Source organism: Patiria miniata, unplaced genomic scaffold, assembly GCF_015706575.1.
Source record: "Patiria miniata isolate m_02_andy unplaced genomic scaffold, ASM1570657v1 HiC_scaffold_26, whole genome shotgun sequence".
In the NCBI taxonomy this organism is placed as follows: domain Eukaryota; kingdom Metazoa; phylum Echinodermata; class Asteroidea; order Valvatida; family Asterinidae; genus Patiria; species Patiria miniata.
In genome coordinates, this window is record NW_024037065.1 from 4139309 (window position 1) to 4155798 (window position 16490).

Here is a 16490-nt window from a genome sequence, read left to right on the forward strand (position 1 = left end):
ACATTTTATTTCTAAAATTGTGTTGTCGTCAACAATTCAATCCAGACTTGCACCAAGCCAACTTTCCTCTGGGTTTACAACTAAACCTGTGGTTTCTACAAGTGTTTCAAATTGATGTTCAAAGGCTTCCCTTGCAGTAGCTTCGTATGTGTGCCCGTGACAAGTATCCGCATTTCCAAGGGAGTGTGGCCTGATGTGATTCATGATCCACTTTGTTGGGGACACTTGCTGCTGAGCTACTTTTTCGGAGCTTCCTCTGCGATGTCCACAAAGCCGAGTTCTGATTGTGTGTTTGACAGGCAAGTTTTCTTGCCTCGTGGTCTTTCAACTGGATGTAGTTGTGGAAAATTTCTTGACAAGCCTCGCATTCAAGATTGACATGATGTCCATGAACAGGGAGGGGCTGATCACTGTTGGCTGGTTTGCAAGTTTGTGTAGATGTCAGCACCTGATTTAAATTTGTGCCGGGTATGGACGCGAGCTCACACATTTGTGGACTATTCAGGTGCTTTTTCAGTACCTCGTCTGTGTCAAATGCTAGAGCACTGTTCATTGTGGACTTTGAGGTTGGATCGCACATGTTTTCAACACTGTCAGGCACCACGTTACCTTGAGTGCTCCGATTCCACAAACAAGGTCTGTCTGTACAGGTGATGCCGATGAAACCTTTCTTGTATGCCTCATTTATCTTGAAGGACAGGCCTGCTGAGTGACTACAACATTTCCCTTCCGAAGCAATGCAGTCGCATTTCACAGACTTGATTGTTCTATTTTCTTTGTCAACACTGATCTCCACTTGATGATAGCTGGAGATTTGCTGTGAAAATCTCACTGTCCCCCTCAAGATGACAGTTGATCCATCCTCATGATGGCGGTGCTTGATGGTGCCCACCCATCCTGAGTTCAGGTAGTTGAGACCCTCGCTGATGCTTCGAAAGTTTCGGTTCGGCTGCTCATCACATGCTGGAGCATTAATGAAGTAGTCACAGATATCTGTGAAGAATAATAAATTCAAATAAAATTTTACTTTGAGTGGCACAATGAATGGGAAAGAGGAAAAGCTCAGGGTGACGGTAAGGTCATGACCAAATTCTGCTAAATGCACTTCAAAAATCTGTCAAAATTATTCAAAATCTTCCAGATTTCCCAGATTACTCAAAATGCGCTATAAACACTTAAAATCACAAGCAGATGTTGTAGTATTGCCTTAATTAAGGTTCAAATTACATTACAAACAATCCATTGTCACAAAAAAATGTTACGAAATTGCGTAAATTTCAGGCAAAACGTGGTTGCTTCACGACAAAATCCGGTTCCCAGTGAACCTCCGTACCTAGACCAGCCAATCTGTCCCATCATGCAAGGGTTTGTTTGAAAAGATTGAATCTATTTTAAACAAATGTACCATTTTCTTCAAATTTGCTGTTTTTCTGTCAAATATCCATTTTTGCAAAATTCTGCCAGAAACTGCCCAAAAAAATCAGTTCTGTCAAATTTTCTGTCAAACTCGTTTCTTTTTTTACAAAAAATCTGTCAAAGTTACCCGAAAATCGGCTTAAACAGTCACCCTTGAAAAGCTGCATGACTGTTTAATCTTTGGCATACATGTTTTCCTTAAAAAATTGTGAAACTAGAATTATACTAGCCCCCCAAAAATATGACAGTAAAAAATTGACACAGTCAGACCATAGATTGAGTCTGCCATTTTGGTTGGTAAAATACTGAGGACCTTTTCTTTGCCCAATGGAATTTTTGGAGAAATTTGCTGACAAAAGAGTGAGTATTAAGTTGGCCTGATCAACCCACTGACACCGGCTTCAATTCCTAAACCCAACAAACTTGTTGAATCCCAAACTGTTTCTACATCTTTCCTGTAATAGGACTAGTAATATTATTAAGCGGCACTGTCCAAATGCCATGAATGCATAAATGCTGTAGGCCTACACTAATTATTTGTTCCGCTTTGATGCAATGAATTTGCCCACAACTTAACACTGTTTTTCATCAACATCAATCACTTTCCTAAAAATGATCTAAGCCTAGTAAAGTTCATCATCGTTTCATGTGAGTGATTACAGTCATCCGATTTCCAAAAGCAAGTTAACGTTAGGCCTGGCCTAAACATGCTAAAACACCACGTAAAGAGTGGCTTTTTACCTTGAAATTCAAGCTTTGGCCAGTCACGAACGTCGTCCTTCCACGCATAGGTTTTTTTTTGCAGAATTCTTATGCTCAACTATGGGGGAGCCAGGTTGGCGTAGCGGTACTTTTCTCGCCTTCCACCGCTGTGACCAGGGTTAGAATCCCGCCTCGGCCAATATGTGGCTTGGGTTTTCAGTCCCTACCTGATTCCATGGGTTTTCCCCAGAATAGTTTCTGGGCTGGGCTTTTCCTCTCACCTCTTTGTCATGTTTGTGAGGGCTCCTTTGGAAAGCAGTTTTTTTTTTTTTAACCGGAATGGACTAGGGGGCCTTCCCTCACGTTAAAGATTAGGCCTACAACTTACAAGTTAACAACAAATAAAAAATAAATAAATAAACCTCTAAAACTATAGTTTCTTCTCATTGTCTCCTCTCTAAGTTGGTGTGATGTTTCCCCTGGGATGTTTTACCGACTATATTAGATACAGAACTCACAGTCAACCGTGCGTGTTTGTATTTGTTCGCACTTAATAAAAACTAGACTGGAAATTGTCGCTGTACAAAATTGTTTATATTTGGCGCCCGCCGCGATTGCTAAGCGACACTGGCCCCCTACAATGTCCGTGTCGAATGAGGGCGCCCCTCCATGCATAGTCTATCGGATTCGTCTATACCGGCCCTAGGGTAGCTACAGATTCGAACTGTTTAACATCGGCTTCGGCCAATCCAGCGGTAGTCAGGCAAAAAATAACGACCGAAATAAATGCAGGTAGGATTGCCGGGCCGTTTTTGAAAAGGCCATTACCAAATCTACACTGCTCTCCAATCGGGCTTGTGCCCAAAAAAGACCCAAATTCATTTCGCTTAATTCACCACTTCTCATTTCCCGAGGGCCAATCAATCAATGATTATATCGATAGGGATCTTTGTACTGTGCATTACGCTTCGTTTGACAAAGCAGTTGAGCTCACCGTAAAAGCAGGGAAAGGGGCGTGGTTAGCTAAGGCAGACATCAAGTCGGCCTTTCGTTTACTCCCGGTTGCACCAGCAATTTTTGAGCTTCTTGGGTTCAAGTTTGAGGATATGTTTTATTACGATAAATGTTCACCCATGGGGTGTAGTATTTCGTGCTCTCTTTTTGAAAAGTTCAGCACTCTTTTAGAGTTTCGAGTTAAATTTGTTGCTATGTCCTCTTTTGTTACCCATTATCTAGATGATTTCCTCTTTGTAGGGTCCTCTGCCGCGAGCTGCGCAACATTGCTGTCCACTTTTGAGGCTCAGTGTGCCGAACTAGGGGTCCCACTGGCTAATGAGAAAACGTCGGGTCCTGCCCAAAAGCTTACATTTCTAGGTCTCGAAATTGATGCAATTGAAGAAGAGATTTGTGTTCCGCAAGAGAAAGTCCAGAACCTGTGTATGCAAATAGAGCCTATTTTAGCCAAATCGAAAAATTTTCTGGTTGGGATTCAGTCCTTGATCGGATCACTAAACTTTTTGTGCAAAGCAATTCCTCCCAGGCGGGCCTTTTTGCGCCGCCTGATCGCACTTACCCATGGTCTGAAACGACCTCATCACAAAACCCGCATTACCAAGGGAGCAAGGTTGGACCTAATGATGTGGCTTGATTTTTTGTCTCATTACAATGGTGACTCCAAATTTGCCAATCACGAGTGGGAACCCCATCCCGCAGAAATAACGACTGCATCGACCAAACAAACTGGAGATGGTTCACGCAGTGTGCGTGTTCTAATTGAGAACACTGCGACCTAGCCCAGCGGTTAATGGTTCGCCGTTTTCTCTCGATCGCCGACTGGGACCGCGCCCCTTTGTAAAACACGCGCTGCAAAATGTCCGACCAAATTAAGACGGACTCCGGAAACCGATGGGCTAGGTCGCGGAGCAGAACTGCAACCTTTTGGATCAGGCCATATTCATCTATCCTGATCAAATCATTAGTGCCAATGTGTAAAAGAATAATGGCTGGCGACATTTCTTTTTTTAGCAAATTTTCCACCATGACGTGGATATCCCCAACCCCGGCTCCACCCTTGCCTTGCCATAGGACATTGACGCCGAGGCCCAATGGTTGTTCTGCTCTGCGAACAATTGAATCGGCCAAGATCCATACGGCACCTGGCGAAAGAAATAAAATGAGACAGAGGCCAAAAACGAACAAAAGTAACGAAATAACGTCGCCCGTTGTTTTAACTAATAGTTAATAATATCATTACCATGGATTGATTTATTTATTGATTGATTGATTGATTGATGGTGAATTTATTTATTAATTTATTTAATTTATTTATGTATTTATTATTATTATTAATTTTTTTTTTTGGGGGGGGTGGTTTGGTTGGTTTCGCATTGTTTACTTGTTTAACGTACGTTACACCGAGGAATGGGGCGAACGTTTGACAAATAAGCACTTGAGCGCCACCTTCCCATCTCTTGAATTTCGGAGTCAGGAGTCCCTTGTTGAGCTGCCCAAGATGCCGCCCCTATCCGAAAAGAATGTCCCGTATATGATGCCCGTCTAACCCTACAAAATGTACCGCTTTCTTCAATACCGTATTAAACTGGAATTGGGTGACCGGCCGCTCATCGAAATGACAGAAAAATGAGTAAGCTGTGTGGGGACGCACTGCTGCATAGTCAAGCAGTGCTCGAACTGGACAGACATTTGGGTCGTGTGATTGTACTAGCCTTACCGATTGGGGAGGACCGCGTTGATTATTATTTGCGCATCTGAACGTGAATGTGACGGATACATACGGAGTACCTTGATCCCAGAATTTTACGTCTGCCGCAGTGAATACGGACTCCTGAACATGGTTTTTTGAGTGAGCAGCGAATTCGCCTACCCACATGAATCTGAAAAAAGGCAGACAGAAAAATTGCCCGAAATAACCTAACTTCAAATTGCGAGGTACAAATCTAAGGTAGCGCTTCAATCAGACGCGCTAGGGTTGGCAATGATATTGGCTCCCTAATATCTTTGGATGGGTGAACACGACGACTGCCTTCAATCAACTTGGTCACCAAAAAATCTTTCGTGGGTTCCCACCCAACATAAACCTTATGATAGAAAGCGACCCCTGACACATATGTTGCAATAGTTGTCGAGGCTACGTTCTGTAAAGACAACGAATGTCATCTGCCGATGCTGGAGATGAAGGTGATGTACATTGTTTGCGAAACTGACAGAAGACTACAGCCTGCTGCATAAGTTTTATGAGAATTAAAAGCCATTGATGCCCCCTAGTAAACGATCAATTTCACATTCTAGGACTGGGCGAGAAGAGGGAGGGGGGTCATGACCTTGTCCGCTTGGGGGGCCGCCACCCTGAAACGTTGGACCTGAAGTCGTGACAAAGCATCGGCAATTTCGTTATATTGCCCAGGAACTATGGCATTATAATTTGTACTAGAGTAACCTTCCTGTTTTAAAATGATCATTCTCATTACACACTTGACATAGCGCTCGCAAGTCTCAGGAGGCTATGATCAAGCCGAGTTGACCGAATGTTACATCGGTTGAAACACTGTACTTTTGTTATTATTACATGTCAATGTACATGCATTGTAATGCTAGGTCTGGGTACCTAGCAGCTGTTGGGTATGGGAACCTAGCAGGGGTGGGGTCTGAGTACCCATACTGGGGGTGTGGTATGCCCCACAAGTTGTTCATTGTGTCTGGTTTGCCCGTTTACTTGGTATCCAGCACAAAACTTTGTGACTAAATAAACACAGCTGTGGCAGAAATTCATACTATAGTTCTTTATTGGTTTAATTCATTGTCGTCTGAGTATAATCTTCAATTAAATAGTTTTATCAGTGTTGTTTTTTTAAAGTGAGTAATTACGCTTCTAATAAAAAGTAAGTAGGCCTACTTTTCCATACTTTAAAACGATGAGACTTTTACGTGTATGTGAATGTTGATTGCCTTTTTCAGGTATACAGGGACAAATGGGAGACAGTGGATTTCACGAAATGGGCAGCCAACATAAATAATGAAATAAAGTAAAACATGAATATTACCCTGCCAGTTGTTTAATCTAATATTGGAGTCTGCCTCTGCTTGTGCCACATTCAGTGACTGGTAGCAGCCTCTACTATCTCTGGGGGAATGCAGCAACCTCTATGTGCTGTGTGATGGCCATAGATTTCAGCAACCTTGCTGGTTACTTTTGCTTCTTGGAAGGGTTCTGGACAGAAGTATTGTGCAGACCGACTCGAAACCGTAACCGACCCGACCAAAAACCGACTTCGTGTCTGGCCGGCTCGGTTTGTCCGGCTCGGTTTGTCCATCATTGCAGTCGGGTTGGTAAGTTTTATGTTTGCACTTTTCAGGTTGGGTCGCGATGGGTCAGGTCGGGTCAGATAAATTAAAAATCCAAAATAAACCGAAAAAAAAGACGGATACAGTTTGGAAATTCACACAATGCAGGATTCGGATTATATCTATAATGTTTCCGTCGGTTTGACCTGGATAACCCGACCCGAAGCACAAGCCTACTGGATGGGAGGTTTCGGTGATTGGATTAAGTTGGTTTGGGATGTACGGTTGTGGACATGCAGGAATGCATTTGCTCGAGTTTTTCAATTAATGAAAAATGTTTGAAGTGTTAAGTGTTGCACCAGTAGTGGTTTTAGTTCATGGATATAGACTGACGCTGTGCAAATAGGGGAAGGATATTGTTTCTTTCATGCAATGTTAAAACCATTCCAAGCAAACGTGGAACACTAATTAACTTCAGAAGGTCTGACCAACAGGAATCTGATGTAGAAAGCTCATGCTTAATAATATTGGTGTTCAAAAGAAACTATTTTTATTCTTAACATGCTTGATCTGGCCAGAGTTCTGCTGCATTTCCCCAACAAACCGCCGGCCTGTGAGCTTCAGCGCACGGCTTCGCTGCGCTGAAGCTCAGCGGGTAGGGCAGGGCGACAACGCCGTGTCAACGCCGTGCGTGCCCCGGCGGTGTGTGCATGCGTTCACGTTCTACAGCTATTGTGCCGTGTGATATGTGTGTGTACCGTGCGATGGTCTGTGAAAAGTGGCAGTGCATGTGTATTTTATCGGTTCTAAAAAAAAATCTACCGCTGTCCTTTGGATGGAATTTCATGAGTCGTTTAACTTGGTCATGATTCACAAGAAGTGACCAAGGAATACTTGGGGAAAACCTCGTATTAATAATAAAACGGGATTTTCCTCGGGGACTTTTAACAACTTTCTAAACGAACAGCGAAATAAAACTTGACGCACGAAGCGTAATTAAACCCGATTTTTACAGATATTCTGAAGTTTGTGGGCCAGCTCAATCTCCCGAAATGTGTAAACTATAGTTATCTATGCAACACTCCTTGTCCCAGTTCAAATACCTTGTCGTCATCCCTGACGAGCACCACAACTTCAGCCCCTCCATTACTACAACAAAAAGTAGAGACATTAACAACTACCTCAGAAAAGATTATCACAATTACCTACATGTGCAAACAAATTCTTTGTTCAACCATAGTTGAACTTCTTCAAAGTGTATCAATCTTAAACATTAAAAAAATTGACACTGCACATGTTAGACAACACAAAGTCATGTTGTATACCACTGAAATTACTAACATGACTACTATTTAACTTAGGATCCAATTTGTTTACATATTCATACTCCACGTAGTGACGACCCGGGTTTGCTTTTTTCACGTTTGCACATGGTCGGGCACAAGGGCCCACAATTCGCCTTATAATAATAGGACACCTATGGGTCTGTATTAAATATAACACCATCGATATTGACCAACAACCAAACAAAACACAGATTTTACCCTCAAAACACCAACAAAACTACTGCACTGTAGATACACCACTAACAAGTAAAGATTGATGATTAAGATGGAGGTACTAAGGTTGAATTACAATGTGGCCAAAAAGTGATATTTGCTGCTCAATTCCGAGAGCTTGCCTTGCGCACATCAAAGCATTTGTATTTAATATCTTGACACTTTCTTGTTGCTTGTTGGCACTTGCTAACCTAACTCATGAGACCAAACACTCATGACAACACAACCCACGAGTATGACATCACAACCCACGAGTAAACCTACTCTTGCATGTCAGCTTTTCATTGCCCCTTTCTGCCAAAAATTGCAATCTTCGACCAAGCATATACTAATACAGTCGAACACAGAAAAAAAGAGGTCCTTGGGACTTCACGAATTTGTACCTTGTTATAACAGCATTCAAAACAACAAAAACACAAAAACTTGGGACCTAAACTTTTCCTTGTTGTAAGTAGTAACAGTGCTCTTCTTATCAGTGTTTGATGTACACGTTTTATGTCAATTGCCAACTAGTACCTTCATATATTACAAACCATTCGAAAACTTACTTCTCTGTTGTCACACCAATGAACAGTACCTCCTCTTGAGTATCACCTGGGTCACCTGGCTGAAGAATAAAAAATATGGATTGACATAAAAATCCTCTAATCTACATCAACCAGCCTAGAGCCACAAGGGCATATGCAGGGGTCTGGATTCAAACAAACTCCCTTTTCTAATCCCTTACAAACTTTAACAGAATTTAAAATGCACGATTTTCCCATACGACCATTGCGCACACTCCCTAGTTTAGAGATTCACTTGAGGAATCACAAGCCATTCCATTTAGAACCCCGCCTTCCTCAAAATCGTGGCTATGTACACCCTGAAGCACAGCTACGATATAATTAAGCTGACCAAGCGCTGCAACCATACGCCCCCTCCGACATACAATCCCAATATAAACACACACAAAACCTGTCAATATACCACATCCTGGTCACTTCCTCAAAAGTCTATCTCAAGAATAGGCCATACACACTCCAAATTCATAGGGGATTCCACAGAACAGTAGCGGTTTTATCAAGACTATCTTACGTTTAGACTGTCACCAACACATTTTTTTTTAAACAACCACCAAATATGTCTCCTACTAAACAAAACAATTGCTAAAAAATTTCAAACCAACACAACGATTTCCAATGAGTTTACCACCATATATGACTACATACACGGCCATAGCACACGAACGTACCTCAATGCCATTATTTCTACTTGTGCACTTTCATTTTTACATCAGTCACGCACTATCTAAAGATCTCAACCTACCAAAACGTCAGTTTCTTGTGCTCCATTCAGAGACACTACGTCTCTAAAATCTGTAGTTTCGCAGTTCGTGACTCTCACAAGATCATTCACATCGGCTTCAACTGTTGCCTTGTCCCCCCAGAGGTTCACGACTACGGACGGCCTGCCAGCCAAGTCAGTAACCACCACCTCCTTTCGGGTCCACGTCCCCGCACGACTGTCGATCAACACACACAATACACCTTAAAAGTCATATCGAACAGCATCCAACACACACAATACACCTAAAAAGTCATATCTAAAAGCATCGTGTGTAACCAGTATGCAACCGCTGGTTCTTGACGTTTTTCCAATGCCTGAGCATTAAAACAATGATCATAAGACTCATGTCTAATAAAAGTATACATATACATTATATATACAAGCGCTCCTCCAGGCTGCCCCTCTGGCTCATTAAGAAAAGATCAACTGATACCCCGGACCATCAACTTCAAAATCCCAGTTCAATTACATATACACAATGTTATAAACATGTAGACCACCATTGTGTAATCATTATGGCCTAGCATTACTCAAACCCCTTAAAAATGTCCCCATTTTTGTTAGTAAAGACATATGCCTAGATTATCTGTATGTCATTCCCATCTTCCCTGCCACAACTCCCTACAGCCTGGCACAACCATGCATAAATGTCTGACCTACGGCTTAAATGTGCAGTGACCTGTAAATATAACCGTATTATTTAGGCGGTCAAAGCCAGTAAAAATTTCCTTCCACTTCCCCAGCCATACTTGTAACACAGGTTATTCACAAACAGCTAGATCATATGTCAAGTAGACAATCTGTCTAGTCAAAATCTTTGGGCGAACCTGCAAATTCTTGCAGAAAATGTTGCCGCGGTGTCGCGCCCCTGAAGCTAGTTTTGAACACCAAGAAAACTCGTAACGCGAATGGTTCGCTACAAATTTGGCGCACAAACCCTGGCCACCCAACGATGTTTCTCTGTCAAGATGTGCGCACAATGGCATTCACGCGCAATGGCATGCACACGCCCAACACTCAAGCACAATTCTGAACGTCACACGATTTTCCATTACGAACTGAGCCGCATGAACGAACACACCTGCCGTGCTCTGTTAGTGTTAACAGTACACAGTCTTAGGCACAATCATGGAATGCACTCAGTAATTCAGAACGGTTAAGGTCCTTCATTGTCTAGTCTGTGCAATTTGTACGTACATGTACATTTATTCAAGATGTTATAACCTGATAACTGAATATAATGTTTTTAATCGGATGATCCCATACATCATGATATAGCCCTTGCCATCTTACTTGTAAGGCTGTGTGCATTGATATGGAGTTCACTCCAGTAATAGGCCTGGGCCGCCCGGATCATGACGGGCGATTGTATAGTGTGTGCATTGCTATAGGCCATATTCTTGGCTTCGAAAAGAAGTTGGAGAGATTTCCATCGTGCCAACACTTGTGCACATCCAAACCCTGCTCTGAACATTTCTTGGTGTTTTCTCAGTAAATACTTTAAGATTGCCCCCCTAAATTTCACTTTTTGTGAAATATCACTTTCTGAGTGAATTATCAGTGAAGGGAAAATTAGTGATGGACAGATATGGGAATCTTTCCAAGAAGTTTTTTTTCTATGAGCAAAAAATTCATAAGTTAATTGGCCACTTGAATATTTTGATACTGAATCCAAAATTGTGCTGTTTTGATGAGAGCTTGCAATGGGAAAAATGTTGCAACCTAGCTGGTGCCACTTTTTTATCTACATAGGCTATATCATCTCAATGATGGTCAGTCTTTGCAAACATGATGATTAAAGACACGAATCTGGATGTGAGAAATGTTTCAAATTTTGTAATAGGAAATGCCATGGAGCTTGCAAAACTTGACAAAGACCTGAACAAAAACTAACCTATCAATTGCACCACACCCAGAGGTTTTGTTACATTCTATAATCTTGATAACAATGAGGGAAAGTTTCTCATACCTGGCCAGTACTAAGGTTTTTTTTCATCAAAAGGAAAGGGCAAATATATGTAAAATGTCAAATTCGGCAAGGAAAAGATTGAAGCATTACCATGAAACACGAGAAAACACGTAGACATGATTACTAGGCCGGTCTCATAGGGATAGGGTTTGTGCACAGAGTGACAAGTGATGGCCAGGTATGGGGATTTTACAAAGTACGACATTCATTTATGAGCAAAAGTTCATTTTTACTGTTGGGTTGAAAAAGACAACACTTGTATGCAACATTTTGTTTAATACCCAAAATGGGCACCTGTTAAAAACACTCTTTGTGGGGAGGAGAGGTGGTGAACTTTTAATGAGAAGTCACGTGATGAAAAGGTTTCAGCACACAAAGTTCAGATAATGGTTGACGCATTTATGTTTAAATTTGATTGGATTTAGATAATTCCCAATTTGGCTTTTAGAATGAAAAATTGTACAAAGTCTATAAGAAAATGGTGGAAAACTGAAACAAAGGGGGGGGGATCTTAACAAAAAACAGAAATATCGCTTTTTTGACCTTAAGTAACTTTCACCCTATCACCCTAGCATAGTTTACTAGGAACCATACCCATTCAGGCAGATTCTAACAACCACATGGGAAATCGTACACACAATGTTGGCTTTTAGTTTCTGGAGGTAAAGGCCTATGCCAAACCCAATGTATTGAAAGACCATCAGTTCAAGGGTACTGTACTTATTCGAACAGATTTCAACAACACCTGCTGTTGGACTTTGATGGGTTAAATTCAGTGAGTATTAATCTTCCTCTGACGAGGATGTGTGTTCATTTCTTAGAATTCGGATCCTGTCGTAGATTTGTTGCACTGTGAAGCCTTTGACTCCCATTTCATCGTGAATTTGTCGAACCTGCAGCGTAAGAAAAAAAATTGCACAGTTTCACTACATTGGCTGATCCAAGGGTGTGGGCAGGGGACACTGTGACTGAAAGGCTCTCAAGTAAGGAAATGTTTCACTTGTGAGATCGAGCCCTTCTTCTGGCTTGATCCCCTACCCCAGATAAGCCTTACACATCCCCACAGCCCCAGCTGTAAATCTGCCTTTTGTACATACATGTACTTTTCACTTGGGAAGTATATATTTCATTACAATGTTACAGATGCTGTTTCTTCAGTAGCAGATATGTCTCAGGTGTGCAACACATTCAGTTTAAAAAAAGGGTTTTACCAGGTCCTTGTTTTCCCCCTCCTTCTTGCGCTCCTGTTTTTGCAACACCTTGAATCTCGTATGAAACCTTGTTTCTTGGCGAGGGGAAAACAGCCGTTTCTGAAGGTTTTCTGTAATAAATGAACGTAATTAAGAAACTTTTTAATCAAGTAATTGATTGTGATATCAGGAGAGTTCCGGGTACCAAATTTTAGAACTAGACCGACCCCTCTAATTTTGGGACTGAATAGTACATTGTAACTACACTCAACTTTAAAAGAAAGTCCCCCCCCCCCTTCAAATGCTTTTGTGTAACTCAAAAGCGCCTCTTACTCAAATAACGACTAATCAGTAATAAAATTCCTTAGCAATCTAGACTTGACTCAAGTCGGAATTGCTTTAAGTCGGTAGCTTAAAAAAAAGTAACAAAAATCACTTTGTATACTTCTTTTCAGATGCCCGACAGGGGACACTTCAGCGCGCGTTCCACTTCAGTGCCGTATAACAATGTGCACACACTGTACGTCTATCTATCTAGGCGCTTGCGTCAAGTTGATCTGACATCGCACACTCTGTAAGTGTTCTCCACTGTTCTCTGTCTGATGCCACGTGCCACGTGCATCGATCCTTGATGTTGACCCCCGTAGTTGTCAGGTCCTTGTTTACTCTCTTCAGCCACGTGGTTCTTTGTCCCCCTCTTTGTAGCTTGTTATGGCGGATTGCCTCTAGAAGTGCTTGCTTGGCAGGAGCTTCCTCGGGTAGTCTCAGGTGACTCTTCTAGTGACTTAGTCAATGTCCATAGTTCGCTGTTGTATAGGAATACAGATGCTATGAAGGCGCGGAATGTTTTGAGTTTCGTGTTGTTTGAGATTGCATCACTGTTGAAGACATTCCTGAATTTGTTCAAAGATACCATCGAAAGTATTTTCCTCCTGGTAATATCTTGCTCAGTGTCGATAAATGATATCAAGAATTTGCATTTCTTCCAACTGGTGTTGCTTCCGTTTCTACTGATGAGGTGTTTCTCTGTCTTAGACGTGTTTACTGTGAGGCTTCGCTCTTTTAGTACCTCAGGTGCCTTTCTCTCCACAGTTGCTATCGGGTGGAAATTGTTACTTGCCCAAGTGATGTCATCAGCATACTGTAATCCCATCTCAAAGTATAATGGCGGGCAAATGGCGTAGCTGTGGTTCTCGAGTTCCACAGGAAGGGATTGGGACTGTGTCTTCGTGCAGTAATTGTGATCCTGAAGAGAGAATGGTGTCTCGGGTGTTTCCGGGTCAAGTGGTCTCAGTGCTTTTGCCAGGTATAGAGTGAAGAGAATGGGACTGAGGCAGTGTCTCCTTGAGGCACGCCAATGTTGGTTTTGAAGTTCTTACCCTGACTTGCAATCGAACGTCTATAAGCAAGATTGCCAGTAAGTAAAGTTCGTCTTGCTCTAGTATCTCTTTAAGATCCTCAAAGAGAACCACTCTCCTCACCGAGTCAAAAGCCTTTGACATGTCGAGCAGCAGTAGGTGAGGTTCATAGCTATCGGCTGTGATGGCCTTCTCTGCTAAGATCTTTAAGGCAAAGACCTGCTCAGTGGTGCCTCTGCCGTGTCGATAGGCTGCTTGGGAAGCTGGTATGTGGTCGTCTAATCTGTCGGCGATTCTCTTCGGCAAACAAATGGCCATTATTTTCCGGATGATTGTCAGAAGAACGATTGGCCTTATGTTCACTGGGGGTCCCCTTGGTTTGCCTTGCTTAAGAAGAAGAACGAGAATACCTTCTTTGATGTCGTCAGGGTAGATGCAAGTGCTAGCGGTTTCATTCAGAGTTCTGGCAATTTCTATCAACTCGGCACTGAGATTATCTTTTCCAGCACTTTTGCAATTTTTTAGTGATTGGATCGGTCTTTTGACTTCTATCTTGGTGAAAGGCTTGCTAATCCGTGGTGGAAATTCTTCAATTATAGCTTCATCATCCAAGTCAAACTTGCTTTGAAACCAATTTCTGATGATCTGTTCTTGGCCAGCTGTATCGATGACCATGTTACCGCCTTCGTCTGCAACCAAGATCCTATTGGGTTGCCTCTGCTGAATATTTCTGTACGTACATTGTACAACACGCCTATTACCCGAACATGAGCCGTTTCAAAGTATTCGTACACGTACGCCTACATGTATCTGTTTCTACTCCTCACCATGTGATGCCCGTGCGTTCTCCGCGAACCTTTGGCTGCGCGAATACGCTGATTGTGTGTTAGGAACATTGATCTCCATATACACAGACTGGATAGGACATCGCGTACGAACGTGCGTCCGCGCGCGCGTTTTTTGAAAAGGGTAAAGAACATAAATTCGCATTCGAATTGTGTACACTTTCGAACGGAGGATTAAAAAATGAAGTTGGGTTGTCCTCGGTTTTTTGGTCATTTGTGAAAGAATAAAAGAAACAGAGATCTAAATTGATCAAAATCGACGAGGAGTATAGTCAAGGTGTGCGCAGCATTAGATTGCTGGAGTCGGGAAGTAAGGAGCATTGAAGTATAGGACAATTATCTCCAAGTAAGTTGTTTTTTAACGAGGCCGATACAACATGCCATGGAGGAATATGAACATGTGAACGACAAGGCAAATTATAATATCGTTAATGTCGCTGTGAGTTTGAAGGGATGGAAGCCTGTGTGGTAGTTATAGCGAGATATTCTGTTCAAATGCGATCTAGGCCTGTCATGCTGGTCGGCATCATTTTTCTTTAAAAGACATAGGCCTAAACGTGCATGACTGACCCGGCAATGGCAATGAACAAAAGTTGACTTGTTTAAAATAGTTTATTCGAATAACTTTTATAACTTTTATAGCAAAATCTGATTGAATTATGTCTGCCTTAAACGCCTACCGAAATGTTTCTATTCTTTTTCTTTATAAAGAGAAACCGAGGAGATGGTTTATGCTAAATTAATGCACAACCGGCAGATTGACCTTCATATCAAACAAAGAGCTTCAGCAAAGCCATAGCAAAAACCACCATCTGCAGGACGATATTCGAGACGGACGAACATGGAAAAATTCACGGAGGGATGGAATCAACTGTATCATCCACTGAATGGAATATGCGATGTGATAGGCATCTGAGAGTTTGACTTAATCAATTTTTACGATGTGGAACTGTTAACATTGATTGATTTTCTTTTCGGAAAGAAGCTTTAGAGTTAAACGCAAGTATTTTTGAGAGCTCCCAAGATGACTGACACATATTGACAGTTTGTATGGTGAAGAAAGCAATGAGTACTTTTACAGTTTGAAATTATATTGTGTGCGCCTTTATATAAGATTATTAGCTATAGCCATTAATACACTGTCATATTCGCTCACAGAAACGATTTAAACATTTAATTATAAAACAAGACCGTGCGTAGCTTGAATTATTCTTTGACAAAAATAGAATTTTGGTTTGTAATTTATCTCCTTTCACACAATATCACAAGAGGTGAACGGTGTCATTCCCTGATCAATCTAGGGACGGGAAGAAGTTTTTACTGATTACTTTGTAAAATTAAGGTTTTTTCTTACCTTTTAGATTCTAATTGGTTTATGTTCGGGTTTTTAATTAATATATCAATCATTTAAATGAATCTCCATACAATTTCTCGTGTGAGTGTTCAGTTAAAAAAAAAGGTAATTTCTGCATATTATTAATACAATAATCATTTCATTGATGGAGTAATTCATTGTGCTCTAATGACCAATGTGCCAAAAATAAATTGGCAATTTACTAACAATCATTTTTGGGAGGAGGATGGATTAAAAAAAAAAGGAAAAGGAAATGGGGGGTTCTTGAATTTCGAAAATGCATAATAAGAAAGTGGAAATCAAGAAAGTGTGGACAAGAAAGTGTGGAAAAGCTGTTTGGAGGGTTTGAGGGTAACTCTTCATCGTTCAGTTATTTTTTTTTTTTTTTTAAGATTTGTGTTGGAGGAGCGTTTGAACTCCCTCCTGTAAGAAAAATTTCACTCGATAATCCATTTTCCAAAGTAAG